Source organism: Falco peregrinus, chromosome 11 (assembly GCF_023634155.1).
Source record: "Falco peregrinus isolate bFalPer1 chromosome 11, bFalPer1.pri, whole genome shotgun sequence".
Lineage (NCBI taxonomy): Eukaryota > Metazoa > Chordata > Aves > Falconiformes > Falconidae > Falco > Falco peregrinus.
Window position 1 is genome coordinate 22028142 of NC_073731.1, and position 16099 is coordinate 22044240.

General features: G+C 39.1%; 1 long non-coding RNA gene across 1 annotated transcript; it reads left to right on the forward strand.

The window, feature by feature from the left end:
* The first annotated feature begins 4588 nt into the window (after nt 1-4588).
* On the forward strand, nt 4589-14405 carry LOC129785334 (uncharacterized). The gene is made up of 3 exons (XR_008749249.1): nt 4589-5854; nt 11135-11169; nt 13380-14405. It is a non-coding gene; the product is annotated as an uncharacterized LOC129785334 (long non-coding RNA).
* The last annotated feature ends 1694 nt before the right edge of the window (nt 14406-16099 follow it).

Genomic DNA, 16099 nt, shown 5'->3' on the forward strand with positions numbered 1-16099 from the left:
GAATTTAAAACCACAAACAACTAAATAATGCCATCATGTTCTATTTCAGCAAAACAAAACTCCTGACCTTCTTGACAAAAAGGACACGCCTTGCATAAGTGTTTCCAAGTCTGGGCGTTCTGTCTACGTTATTTTTATTACTGGGTTAGATCTGACAGTTGTGCTCAGTAATCATTATGCAGTCATCTTGAGCTGTTCTGAAGTGTTACCAGCTTCTGTAAGATGGGGTGGTTGTGGGGGTTGGTTTGTTTTTTCCTTTTATATCTCATACAAACAACTCTGGGCATACACTTGAACTTATTCTCACCAAAATTATGCTTGAAAATCCTCAGATAGAGCAAGAAAAATTTCCAAGCCGTAATTAATGTTACATCTTAATTTTTACATCCCAATAGCAAAATAAAGCCTTGTTTATGTATTATTCCAAGATGAAAAACAATGACTTTTGAATCAAATTTGGTATTACTGTACAATTTGGAATAACATTCTCTAATCTGATGCATCAAAATGAGGGACTGCACAAATTATGTTAGACAATCAATGAATTCGGCAATTTATATTGCAGAAAGGAATTGCACATGGGGAAGCTGGCGTACAAAGCATTCTTTGTCAGAGTGACTGCCTTAAAGCTTAGGAAGCTGTGGTTTAGCATTTTGCTGAATGAGCTAGTAGCAAAGACCCACCCCTATTCCTCATTTCCTGGCCTTCACATGGACAACCCAAGTCCTAGGAAGCGTGCACAATGAAATACCCGTCATGGATCTTGAGAAGCCTGCTGTCTGTCATCCAGTCTGAGCCTCTGAAGAATCCTTTCTAGTATAAAGTAAAATGTACATGTATATATTGTGCCATTACTGCAAACAAAAAGAAGAAAACTAAGCAGTAGGAATTTCTTTTTTTTCATTTGGTCAATAACTGTTAATGCTGAAGCTCAAAGTTTCAAAATTGTTTTTTCATTTTGATTTTTTTTTAAAAAAATCTGATTTCTGGAAGCAGTTCCTCATAATCCCTGAGTTTCGTGACCTTTCGTTGTATGTTGTTTTGTCATTTTACTATTACAAACGCAAAAAAAGCGAACAATTAATATAAGCAACTCTCAACTTGTTGCCTTTTTAATGATTTCTCTGAAGTTTACATATTTTTGACTGGATACCCCCCATAACTGTGTCTTCTTAGCCTTGCAGAAATACTGACAGGGATGTTACTACTGATCATTGTAAAAATACAATTTAATGTGCTTATTAAGCAGTAGATACAGATTCTAATATTGGTAATACTAGGTGATTAACTGATGTCAAGGATCACTGGAGCAGATATTTAAATATTGGAGTTGTCTCCCACTCACTTCCAAAAAACCCCTATAGACCAAACAAACAGAAAAAAGGTTAGACTCATTCCTGCCTGTAAGAAGGAAAAACACCTTATTACTGAGGTGGGGACGTTACACAGTAATAAACACACACATCTGTTACATTCAGTTACTTAAGTTACCCTAAACAGCATGTAGGTTACTGCAAGGGAGCTGCAATCTGGAAGATTCTTCATTCACACAGGCTGGATTTGATCACTGTATCTGGCTGTAAGATTCAAGTCAGGTTTTTGTCATAAGAGGCTTTTGAAGAAGATAATGTTTTTTGTCTCTGGGTACACTTCAAGAAGCGATTAGCCACTGTCATTCTCATATGATACCATTCAATGGCACATATTTGCATTCCAACTTTGCTGTAGCATTAGAGCTGCCTGCAAGCATAGCTGTAAGGAAGGAATGCATTGCAGATATTCAAGTAGTCCACAAGTCACAGAGGCATGGATAACCATAATGAAATTCAGGTTCAAAGCTGTAAACACCAAGCCAACCAAAAGATTTGTTTCTGGAGTTCAGAAACAGTAAGCTTTGGAACGCTTTTCAACCTCTGTCTGGGTCAAAGGTTGGGAAATGGAAAGCTGCTCATTTGTCCTAACCAGATTGAATCAGTTCTCCCTGCTTGCTTTCCTTGTTAGCAAACTGAAGTCACAGATGCCATATGGTCAGAGGAAAAAGGGGTTAGGAGGATGCACTTGTGTGCTGATGACACTAAAACCAAAATTGCCTTTAAAAATCATAAAGGCTTGTCATACAGAAAGCAAAGACAAGAAAATAGCCTGAGAAATCTCAGAAATTCCACACAGCAGAAAACAACTACTGTTTCCAACCTCTCAGAAGCAGCAACTTGCCACTTGAGAAATTGTATACCCTTTTATAAAAAAAACCCACCAAAACAATAGCATGACAGAAAAGATGAAAGTAGACAAAACTGCCATGAGGAACTACAAAGTTGGGAGCATGTGCAGAACAGACTGCTGTAAGATGCGTAACATGAAACAGGGCTTATACTCACGGGAGCATAAATCCAGAGAGAATCTCAAGTGAATTAAGTAGTTAGCATTAGATTTGGGGAAGAAAAGTTTAAAGAAGCACCAAGAATAACTTCACAACTATGTTTTCTGTAGGCTGCAATAAAGAAAGAAGGGAAAAGAACTGGTATGGGGAAAAAAAACCCAAAAACCAAAATCACACACACACACAAAACCCAAAGGGAATAAATCGTGTGCCCTTTGGGGAAAAAAAAAAAAAAAAGATTTAATTACATTTTTAACCTCCAGTTCTGAGCTGCTTTACAGAGTGTCAAATGCCCTTGTATGGAGTATTTTTGCCTTGCTGTCTTCAGAAAGTTAAGTATTTCACTCATTTTCATAATGACAGTTAAACCTTTCAAAAATATTCTGTAACCGCAACTTCCATTACATCCTATGTATGAGAGGGAAAATCACCTCCATTCTCCAAGTAAATTCTTAAATTTAAAGGGCAGTATCAGTCACTCCATCTCTACCAGCTGTACCTCAAGAGGAACAGAGGAAACATGCTTCAAGTTCCTTGATCTTCAGTGGCAAGCTGTTCTAACGTCCTTTCTCTTACCCATCCAACAGTAGTCTTTTAGATACATCAGTTCCTTTTGAAGGGTCACATCCATTTATCACGCACAAAATGCAAAACCCAGGCCATTTTCCTTTTCTGATTTTTCTCTGGGAAGTAAATGATACCAGACTATTTGACCTTTCAGTCAAAGATGCTTTTATTTGCATCTTCATTCTTTTAAGGACACTTCAGGGTAATGTGAAGGAACCATTAAAATGGAAGTAAATAGTGGCATTGACTTGAACACTTGTGACCTTCCTGTATTTATGTAAAAAGGCTTTGACCTGACACAGGGCTCAGCCTTCTAACAAGCCCCCTTCCCTTGCCCCCCTCTCCAGATCCCACATGCAGTATCCCTCACAGACAAGTCAGCCTTGCCAGTTCCTACAGCTCTAGCATAAAGTTGTCATTTTTGCTCATTTTTTCTAATATTTTAAGTTCTTGGATGAGAGGCTAAGTTTTTTTCACATTAAAAATTTATAGGCCTCAGAGAAAATGTGTCACAGCTGTGACCAAAAATTTCAGGTTCATGATGAATGCATGCTTTTTCCTCACCCCTCTACTAGCTTGAGTTGACATCAGACTCAGAGTGTTAGTTCTAACAAGACTGCATGATACCAAGTTAAGGCCTTGAGTTGTTTTAGGGCCTTTTTTTTTTTTTCTGGGGAGAAAGTAGCAAAGATTTCCTGGTTTTAAACAAACAATCTATATAAACACACAACCAAACAAACCAAAGAAACCAAGTTATTGCTAAGATAAGAGAGACTAAACAGATGGTATTTCTTCTGAGTAAATCAAAATAGCATTGAAGTAGCACTGCCACGTTGTTATGTTGCTGGACCCCAGATATGTTGTAGGCTGTTTTTTTACATATCAGGAATCATTAAATATTATGCAAGTTGTATTGTTACATAGTTCGAGTTAATATTTCATTCAAAAATTTTAGTAATTTTGGAATCTCTAAATGAGACTAAGTAAACATTTTATAACCAGGTATTACTGCCTTTGTAATTTTGCTCTAGGGAATTTTATATAGTTAAGACACAGACAGAAGAACAAACTCTGGCTCCAGTAAGGAAACTCCAGCATAATGCTTGGAATTTTGTCCAACAAAGTAAAAATTAAAATTCAACACACAGCTTCTGGGGAAAGAAAAGCTGAGCCATAGCCAAGGAGGCCATATGACATGGAAGACACAGCTATGCTAAATCAGTGCAAGTACACATTATCAAGCATGCTACTGGGGAAGAGAGAAGCCCACTCATATCTAATGCTGGGTCTGGCTACGGTCCCATCACTGTCTAATGAAAGTCCTGCAGCAAAATGAGTCTTTATACAGTGAGAAATCTCAACATGTACTGCACTCTCCCTGCTCTGCACCTCAGATTGAGCTCACCTGTTGGTTTACTGCTGTTCAATTTAATTTGCCAACATAGCCAGGTGCTCTCTATAACAATGTATTTTTGACCCATGTGATAGCTAGTTCTTCTTTATCACATGTTTCCCAATAGTTTCCGGAGGCCAAGGCAGTGTCAAAATAGATTTGCTGGGTGTGGACACATAAAACAATAGTTTACAAACTTTTTCAGGTGGAGATTATGTTCTACAATTTAGAAGCACTCTGTTATTTATCATTTGTCAAGGGTTTGTTTTTAACTATTTTTGGACACGTTTATTTTCTTCGTTGCAAAAAAGGAGCGTGATAACCAGTATCCGTACTACTTCCGCCACAAAGAACCTAAAGGGATTTGAAGTATAAGATACAGAAGGGGTCCAAGCCATATGGTGCTTCACTCAAGGCTATCCTGATCTCCCAAAAGAATCTGGCTAGATTCACATCTGAATGTACTTACTCTTTCTACATCACAGCAACCCAAATCAAGGAAGTTTGGAGCTGGGTAGGCACGCACACTCATCTTTGTTCATGACCTTCACCATTTGTAAGAAAGGTGAAAAAACAGAATGCATCACATATGAACAATTTGCCAGTTAGTCAAGACTAGCAGAAGGTGAGGCAGTTGTAACCATCTCTCTCCTACCAGCTATATGCAAATTTCTTAATTTTCCACATAGAGACTGTTAGCCTTTACAACAATGCCACTCTTGGATTTTTCCATCTCAATCTGCTTTACATAAAATGTATGTACCATCTGTTTTAGTTGCTTTTCATCTAGCATATCAAGAATATAAGCCCTCTTGGTGCAGGTACATGTTCTTTACCTCACATGCAGATTACTTGTAATGTATTTCATTTTTTTTTTTTCAAAAAAGGAGAGGTTAGCTCTCAAAAAAAGTTATGTTTTCAACAGCTAAACCCCTCAAAAGATATTTAAATCTCCTTAAAGATGCAGGCATTAATCTGAAGTTCCCTTTTCTGGCTACTATTTTCATAAGGGTATGAAATAAGCAAAACCTCAGTATCAACCATAGAAGGACAATGCCTTGAGTCTCAGGTTTGTAATTTTTTGTTTGGTTGGGGGTTTTTTTTTTTTCAACAAAATACACATTTGATGCAGTAACCTAATATATACATCTTCCAACAGGAAAAAAACCCCTGTTGTTCCAGGTATTACACTACCATTTCATACCATACTAAGCTTTCCCATACCAATGCCTGTCAATTCAAGCTGAATAACTCAGATGGGTTTAGGTGTTTAATTTCTCATTAAAACTAAACTGAAGACTTTGACGGAGACCACTTATTAAAGATGTGTAACAGATACACTGCAATGCAACCAGATGGTCAGCAAGCAACACTTTCATTTGTTACTGCACGTAATGTGTTTCTGTCACACTGTGTGTGTCAATCAATGGGCAGCCTCAGCAGAGCACAACAAAGCTGAGTTCTCGTCTCAGTTACATGGGTGTTTTTCAGCCATTGACACTGCTGTCACCAAGGTGAGTTTGAGCCGAGGGTTTACTTTTGGTTTGTCTGGGGCTGGTTCTTTTTGTTTCCTTGGGGTGGTTTTTTAGGTTGGTTTTTTGGTTGGGTTTTGGTTTTTTTTTTTTTTTTTGGTGTGTGGGGTTTTTTTTGCATTTGTTGGGGTTTTTTTGTTATTTTTTTTGGGTTTTTTAAGGAAGCTCTAGAATTACTCCAACGACTTACTGAATCTTTAACCTCTGTGCTAGCTTGGTTATGAAATCTTTCATCCATGACAAATAGATTTAGTTCAATCGCCTCTACAGTATCATATTACTTCAAACAATGATCATATATAAGACTGCATTTTGCAAGATTTTTATAAGCCCATAAAGTCTGCATATGGAAGCATGGTACAAACACAAAAACGAAGCCAACCTGTCTTTAAGCAGATGGGACTTCTAACATTTTCTAGCTATCACACTGTTTTGCCATTAGCCACTTTAAATAAAAGAATGTAGTAAAAATGGTGACTTGACTGCACTGAGTTACCTCTACTATTTATCTCCATCTGCAATGGCAAATTAAGCACTACAATGCATGGTTCTGATCATACAGATCACATGCTGTGAGGTCAGTCATCAGACGAAGCTCCTATTCTCTCCAAACTCACTAAAGTTCATTTCAAGTCAACATTTGCCAGACTGACTGACTTAGGTTTTGGTAAACTTATCAACATCCAGTCAATGTTTGTACATCAAACTGCAAATACAAGTGAACTAAACAAATACTTATCATTGTTAAGATGATTCTCACACTTAAAGCCCCAGTGAATAGCTGGTTATAAAGCTGAAGAGGTATTCAGACTACTTTATCCTTTCTATGTTTGTTGGATTCTGTATCATTACAAACTAAAATTAATATTGATGTTTCAGAAGAGTGGTGGGTTTTCTACTTGAAAAAGCAAGTAGACAGTCCAATGTAACAACAACAGCTGCCTTTGTGGGGGAGTCTATTTGTTCATGTGCTGAATTCCAGTGATTTCAAACAGCCCTGTGCAAAGTGCAAAGATCCATCCCATTTCAGCTGACAGAAGAACTGGGGACAAAGCAATCAGGTCTGATCCAAGGTCCACTGAGCATTTCTAGGAAGTAGGTATTGTAACATAAATACCATCACTGATATTTGATCAGGACAGAGGTCTATTAAGAAAAAAAAAAAACCAACAAAACACACTTAATCGTCCCTCTCCCAACTCAGCACAGCATGTGACCTCCTGGTCTTATGGTGCCATATGCCTCTTTGCAACTCTTTTGCTTAGGTTCCTCAAGACTATGTTTTACTTGGTTATGGAAAGAAGGTAATGATGAATATGCAAGCTAGTTCTGCAGTTTTCGCACAAGCAGAATCTGACTGAAGAAACAGTGCAACACTGGGAAATCCAAAAGGAGAAGTCGCATCGTAATTTGCATTTAAGCTACACTTTCACCCACATCCTTTGCAGTCTCACTACCTGCTTTTTTCATGGGTGAAACACACTATTGTCTCTCTGCTGAATGTAGTAAATACTGTCAATGGCAACTAATTATTTCCTTGGGAAAAGTTCAGTTAAAGCTATTGTTGGCATTGGTTAATCAGTAATCATTAAGTTAGATAATGCTATTGGGCCTTAAAAAGGTAGCCTTATTTTTGCTTTTTTTTTTTCCTCCTTTTCTTCAGAATTAAAGATGTTGGGGGAGGTTGAATTCCTTATAAAGAATAATAAGAAATGTATATACATTATGTATATTCTTATACATAATATACATTATGTATATACTTATATATAAAGAATGTATAAGAAAAACCTTATCTTAGTTGTAGTTTCACATTAAATTTATCATCCTAAGCCAGGGACAGTCCCAATGTGCATTGGAGGGAGAGGAAGGGAGGATGTTCCATCACCACTGCTATGTCGTATGACCGCCATCAACAAGAAGGCCCCTTTCCCATCCTCCCCACAGCAAATCCAAGCTAGGCCATTTTATCTTGATTTATACTAGCCAGCAGCAGATTTAAGCAACAGTTGAAGAGGAATTTTAATCTAGAGAGATGGAAGTAATACTTCTAATACTTCTTACCAGAGACATCCAAGACCAAGCCTGTGCCACAGCACACACGTTTGTAAGGGACAAATAGTCCCTATTTTCATGCCACAGGGTCAAGTGCTGCCCAGAAGTTCCGCAGGCTGGCATGTGCAGTAAGTGCTGGAAATTGTTCTTCCTAAAATACCACAATTGTTTATCATTAGTGCTATTGATGCATTTCAACTTAATAAAATGTTATAAAAGCCATTACACCATTGTTAACTCTGGCTAAGAAAAGCAATCCTAATGGTGTGGATGAATCCAGCCAGACCACAAGGGATTATGTAGCTTGATCTGCTCAGCCTAAGTCTTACAACAAAAAGGCAGAGGGAAACAGAACTAAGGTTTCACAAGGAAAAAAACTGCAAAAGAAAAAAAATGATTAAAACATAAAACCACAAACTCCCTTTACTACACAGAAGTGATGCAAGGGGAAAAGAAAAAGCAAAAGAAAAAACCCTTTCAAACATCTACTAAACTATTACCCCTTTTTCTCCATATATGAATACTCTGCCCCCAGTTGTCCCGGTTTCACTGACCTCCTTTGGACACACATACACCCTTGTTGATCCCACCTGACCCAGGCTGTGACTGATCCAACCTACCAGCGTTTTATGCCTAGTGCCTCACACTGTCTCAAATGCAGTTTCACTACAGTCCCAGTTTTCACCTCTTCATGCTCTGTATTCCCAAGGGTTCGAATGGAAGCTGGTGCCAAAAGAGCTCTGAGCAGGAGGAGGCAGAAGAGCATGACCTGGTCTGATGGCAGTTTTGAGTAGGACATAGTACCTGCAGCATACTTACCCCCAGACACTCACCACATTGTTTCAGATGGTGATGCATCCCCAGCTTTGAGGGTTAAAAAAATGGTAGTTAAATGAAGTTGTGATTGATAAATAAAGTCTAGTTATTGGTATAACTCAGGTCTTTCTGCTTGCTCCCACTAATTATTGTCAAGATCACCAGAAAGCAGTGAAAGCCACTACAATTAGATTGGGGGGTGGGGTGGGGGGAGAGGAATGTAGAGGAGGAGAAGTGGAAACAGGCTGATGTGTTGAGGTTCTGAGCAATTATCAAAAGATGTGCCTTGTGTTAATGCCAAGTGGTAAAATGAAACATCACAGCAAATTCAGTATCACAAAACCATAACTGCTTATCACAGTAAGCTATGAAGACTTTGCACTGACTTAACTGAGGTCAAAATTTAATTGCATGTCTTTTAGATAACGTTTAGAAATGGCAGCATCTGTCTAAAGGCAAGACATTAATTCAAATCTTTTAGGCTAAAAATTTAGAAAAGCAAAAAGTTCCAGTCAGAGCAAGAATACAAAAAAATTAAGTAAACTATTATCTTGTCATAAAACACGTCTTGATTGGCAAATCTAAGTAAGGATCAAACCAGTAGTATGCTGGAGAAATAGCTACATATAGCAGACTGTAGGGTTCAGTATTTAACGTACTTTTCAATGTTCTTTTCTTGTGTATTCCAGTATTTGTGTATTCTAGCGATTCTTGCCTCCCCAAACCAGCCTAGCATCCTCTTTTCCATTGTTAATACTCAGGGAGGACTGGAGCTAGACCCTTATCAAAGAAAAGCTACTAAAGATAAACACAAAAATAAAATCCAGCAGTTGAAGAACAAATTGTATTGGATTTGTTACAGCTTGTTACTAAGTATTCTCAGGCTTGAGCAGTGAAGAAACAGGACGTACTATGGGGTGGTACCTTAATTCCAGACTATCTTGGTGCCTGAGATTACCAGCTGATAGCCTAGTAGGGAACAACCCTAGCTACGGCAATGTCCTGGACACAGGAATCTGCAGGAAGATCTACCATGCCCAGCTGTAAACTGTTTCTTTCCCTGAAGGCAAGGAGGAGTGGAAGCAGAGGCTTGACACCTTCTAGTCCCACATCAGCTATTGCTGCTCAGCCTGGCGTGGAGGCTAGTAATTTGAAATATGCAAATTATATTACACATTCCACTCCCTACAACACACACTTTTATTGTGGTAACTTCTGTCTCCAAGGGGAGGTAGCATAAGGGTTGTTACATACCATAAATATTGATCATCTCTCCCCTAAGGATGGGGTACACATTAAAAAACAAACAAACAAAAAACCCCCCAACCCTACCAACCCAAAACAACAGCAGTCATTAGATGAGGCCACTAAAACATTCCCTGGGTTCCACTCTTCTAGATGGCAGGAGGCAGTATCTAGGACTGCAAACAAGCCTAAGTTGTGTGTGCCCCAGTCTACAGCAGAAAGACGTTCCAGGTGAGGAAATGTACCTGGATCTCTGCTATTCATTATGCTGCCAACCACCGTAATGCTCGCTCCTGGCTACAACATCTTCCCAGTGAAACACGACCAAGGAAGAGAGCAGCCCTAACACTGCCTGGTCAGGCAGCAGCTCTCGCTCATTGAAAAGCAGCGATGACTATTCCTACTGTTACTCCACAAACACGCTATTTCCTAGCTCCCTCTGCTCCTCCTTCTTTGATATAAATTCCTAAGTATCGCAGCTTTTGAAAGATAACTTAAGGGAGTAACAAAAAGTAACACTAGGTACATTAGGAAGGACTGGGTGCAAACACTGTTGCACAGGATGACCTGTTAGAAGCTATGGATTAAGTCTGGAGGAGATGGATGAAAGGGTGCAAGTTAGCAGCTGGATGGAGACACAAATGAGTTTAAATTCAGTTGTGATTTGAAGAATGAAGGCAATAAATTGTAGGGTGGGGAAAAAAGGTTGCTCCAATGTTTACGTAAGATTGCTCAAATATACTACATAATACACTCTGGAGAAGCCTAAACCATTGCAGGAAGTCAGGAAGATTTGCAAGTCACTGCTTTAACCAACGCACTGTCATTCTTCACCAGAGGCCTCAGAAACCACCGCTACCTTACTTCATGATCAAAACAAAAAGATAAAAACATTGACTTGCAACCCTGTAGGCCAGACATCAGCAGCTGCCAAGAACTCACACTGTCTCCGGTCACTTCTTTAAAAAGAGAAAATAAATGAAATATCCCTGCAAAACACAATGGATTAATATTCTGTTCAACAGGGAAGTGTTTAGTGTCACAGTAATACCTATATATTTGCTATTTTAGTTGAAAGCCTGTATTTTTCAAGTATTATCACTGTTTTTCAGTAGAATCTCTACTTAATTAACTATTTCTTTCTAGGTCTCTGTGCCCTTGTTCAGAGTTCATCCTGCGAGGTATGTTGCTTGGATCCTACCAAGCCTGTAACAGCTGATCTGATTCACATTGGATTTTAGTTAAACTGTTAAAAATTCCTGCAGTGTTTCTACAGAGGTTACCACAATGTACACAAATGTACATTTACTTACATCCCTTCATCGTGAAAGATAAGCAATATGAATTATTGACTAAAACCAGTTCATGTGAGCCTAGGTATTATATATACACTAGAGAAGACTTTTATATAATCTGATTGTACTAGTCGGTGACTTCATTATGCAGGGAATCATGAACTGGAATACTCAGATTTTTCAGTCGAGCCTACAGTTTCACATACAGAGCTATTTGCATACACTCACGTCCAGGCCAAGTCCACTCCTAAGTATACCTCTTGTCTGCAAAACAGAGTTCAGAGCTGCCTGCATAAATGCAAAAAAACCCAAACCCCACAACACTAAATTTTGAATTTGTGATACAATGCTATTGGATTGTCCACAAAAAAACCCAAACCAAACAAGCAGAGCAGCACATAAACTCCAGCCATTGCTATCAGCTAGATAAAAACAGATGCTTATGAACATGATTTTAGTCTTAGCAACTCAGAAGTACTCATTCTGTTGCATTAGACTTCATTAAGTACACAAACTAGTTTTTAATCAGTAGTTTCATTACTTAATATATGTTATTTGAGTGTATTTATCAAATGCACTAACATCTCTCTCCCTCGAAACTCAAACACCTCAAGATCCTTTTCAGATTCTCTTTCAGAATTCTTTAATCTTTGCTATTACAGAAATATAAATTTCTCCAGTTTCTCTTATCTTCCAACCCCCTTCAGAGTAGCAGTTGCTTACACACGCACAAATACTTTAAATATTAAATTCTTGAAGAAAAGCTACAAAGCTTTCATGTATCTCCAACACACTTTAGTAAAGTGGAATACCCAGTCAGCTGTAGCCCCTTCTACTCATAGGTAGTCAAAATAATTAAAAACCAAATTTAAATAATGACATCATTAATCACAGGTAGCATTCTTTGCAATGACTGGATTCTTTGCCATTGCCTGGATAACACCAGTGAATATTTCACTGTATCAGGTTGTATGTCCTGCCAGGCTTGTAATTGAACTGGCCTGGAAGTTTTAATATTTTAGAGTGGCACAAATGAGTCATGGTCTCAGCTGCCTCCGCTGAGCATGAATTATGTACTTCATTTTAACAAAGTCCAATACAGAACTACAGCAGAGATGCTATGTCCTCTGTCAACCCTAGTACAGCATTAAGAGGATTTGTCCGATGTTGAAGGAAACTTTTGTCTACATTCTGTTCAGAAATTTGATGCCTGTGAATCCATCTAGACTGTCGAGTAACCAAATCACTGGTGAACAAGTTACATCTCGGGCAGCCCAGCTGTAGATTGCTGCTCTCTTGCCAGACAGGGCCCTCTCCATCTCTGTCCTGTAATTTCAGCCATCAATTTTTCATTACCAAACTAGTACTAAGAACAGGTACAAATGAATCAGTGCTCAAACAGCTAAACTGCTATGACTAACCAGGCTCCACAGTTTCTCTAGAAAACTGGTCAGAGCCTTTCTTTGAAGGTAAAGGACAAAATGAGTTATGTTTTTATTTTCAGTGTTCTCAATACTTCAAAACCCTAGTTCACCGAATATGTGACTTTATTAGCTGTAATAATTTATACGACCACAATCAGATGGTGTTTTTTCCCTTCCAAAAGGTGGACATGAGGAAATACAACAGGTGATAATTACAGTGATACATTTTTAAATTGCTGACTTCCAAGCTGACAAAAGTGATTGCAAGTCTCACACAAGTGCTCCCCACCTCCCATCCACACTTCCTCTTCTACAGGTTTGAGCGGAAGACACTTGGCTTGTAAAACTTGTATTAAGTTCCTATTCTGCTGTTCCTTTACTCCTTGAATGGCCAAAATGTCAGGCACAGCCCAGCAAGGCTGGATGTTCAAAGGCCAAATCCAAGCTAATTGAATTATCTAACAATATTATTGGAAAGGCAGATTGTACTGAACATTTGGTTCTTTGTATTTAATATTTTTTTTTAAGCCACGCTTCCTGGAGTCAAGTACTAAACATAAAAACGAGGAATGAGATTATGCAAAACATGATTTATGGCTATCAAGATTGTGGAGAAGCAGCTGAAAGTAAAAACTCAAGAGATTAAAAGTGGCATTTTAAAAATTTATTCAGGTTGCATCCCAGAGTATTTGGGGTAGCCAATGCCAGCTTCTCCCTGGGCTGCCTTGGAGCAGCTGGAAGCATGAAGATTTACAGCAGGAAGAGGGCATCAGGCTCCCAGCAGCTTTCATATCAAAGAATATTCTCATCCCTGCCAGCAGAAGATAAGTGGCCAGACACAGGTGAGAACTCATCAATCAGAAAAACTACATTAAATAACAGGTAAGCAGTGGCTGACTTGGCAGTAGATATTAGCCTGTAAGTGCTGTTATTAGCTGTGACGATAAGGGCAGTGCCCAGAAAGCACAAAGCCCAAGAGAAGCAGAAAGGCACATTTCAGGTGATTAGGCAGGCGTTGCAGAAGGCTCTCCCATCTGTCTTGTCACAGCAAGAGCTCACTATGTTTACACTACAAAATGGGCTTCACTGAAAACAAATTTTAAAGTTACCATATTCCTCTTTGTAAGCTGCTTTCTGGTGAAGTAGTGTTTACATACATAAATAAATATATTCAGTGAATCACCAACATTCCCATCTGCCATTTAGTACACTTGTATCATTAAAGGGCAGACCTGAACCTGAGTACCTGATTTGCAACACTTTTTTTTTTGACAAACGGGGGGAGAGGGGGAGAGAGAGAGAATTTTGTAGTTCCATAGAATTTCCAATTAATTTCTAAAACTCTGAACAGCAAAGCATAAAGAATTAGGCGTTTGGTTTGGGTTTTTGTTTGTTTGTTTAAATGGGAAAACCAACACACAATAACTAGGTGCTTGTATTAGGGTCAGGCTAAAATACCAGGAAGACAACTAAACTTACAGCCTTCAAGCTGCACTACCATTACCTTTCACCTGTATTGCACCACTCCCCCCAAAAATAAAAATCAGAGTATACTTTGTTCTTAACCTAGTGTACACATGCCAACAGAAATACAAATCTCTCTAGGGCATCTATCATGTGGGCTGTGCTACCCAGATGCACTCAGAATTGATCCTCAGAAATTCCTACCCAACTCACAAAGATTGTCCACACTAGCACACAAACCCTTACAAGAGGCAAAACAAGGAAAGGTTCTGCATCTCTCCCTCACAGGACACAGAAGGCTGTCAGGTAAATCTTTTCCTCTGCAAGGATGAAAATGCACATCAATTCTTTACTGGTGGCATATAGAGACACAAAGGAAAAGCCATCAGAGTTTGTATATTGCAGACAGGATCAGTCCACGCTGCTTAAGAAAAAATGTGGCAGAGGGACAGCTTCACTATGCGAGTTATAACAAGTAACAGAGTTGATTACAATAGCTTTTGTTCCTCCGAGAGACCTTCTGGAGAGGTCAGACAACGTTTTTTGTGAATCATTACAACTCCTGGAATTTCCCATCTGTCTGAAGCGAGTGACTAACTCCAAGAGTTTCCACTTCACTCAGTGAACAATGATCTAATTTGAACATTGCCACTTGCATAGACCAATTTCTACAAATACATACCCATGAAACTGGTGCCAGTGGATTTAAGATTAAGTGATAAAAGCCTGGCTTCAGCCAAAATTCAAGCTGTTCATGTAGGAATAACTAAATCTAACTAAAAAATGTGAAATCAGAACCTTGGTACCCGCAGAATTTAGGATTCTGTGAAACAAGGCGAGTCAGACAGCTGTCATCACTCACAGCTGTTAGCTACTGCCCACATATATTGCTGGCGAATCAGGACATCACCAAGCACACCTCACCCACTCCAGAGCAAAGACTGACAACTCACTGCAGACTTGGCCTCAACTACTGCTCTGCAAGGGTATTTCTTCCCTTCTGCTGCCTCACTCGTGCATGGTGACTCACAGCAGATGGGAAGGCAACTACTGCAGCGATCTCTGCCCTCTCAAACTGGCCATGCAGAAACATCACAGTTCAAATGTATGTGAACAGATTGTTCCCTCCAGACTTGTGACCACAGATGCATGGTCAGTGCAACAGTTACTACTTTTAGGATACACCATGCGTCTTTCCCAGCATCTCCCTTGCACTGGTTCTGTTGATAAAGTTGCTGCACTGTCTGCCAAGACAAACCTGCTGATTCAGCTGAAAAAACACCCTAGCAAAATGAAACTGTTTTAACTGGATAAACTCGTGATCAGATGCAAAGAGCAAAGGTGGAGCCAGGAATAAACAGCAGAGTGTCCCTTTCAGCCACACCACACCTAGAGTGTGTTAAGTGAAGCACAAAACTGTACCCTGAAGATCCACCCATCATCTCTGGCAGAGTTTATCCATCCACATACCATTCAGATTGTACTTACCACAGACAGTCTCTTCTAGTTCAACTGCTACTCAATGTTTTTGCCCTGTAGTTAGGAGCTATGTGTTAAACATTGACAGCTATTAATTTCAAATTAACTGCATTCTTAAATTTAGTACTTCTAGGAAGCAGGGAAGAGATGTATAAGATGGACTGCCAGCAAGTCACATGCTTAAACTGTTGAGCAAAGTTATTTTAAATCAGCTAACCCACAACAGTCTTCTTTTGAGCTTTGTAGTCCCCACTGATACCTGTAAAAAACTCCAAACAATTGCTTTTATTAATCAATTTTAAAAGACTTCTCGAAAACCCCAAACTCAAATCTGAGGGAATATGAATGTAAGACTCCCTGTCTGGGGACAGGGGGGGAAGGGGTGGGAGGTGTATGATTTTTAGGACTATGAAGTGGCTACGGCGTAAGCTTTATTTCTACACATTAGA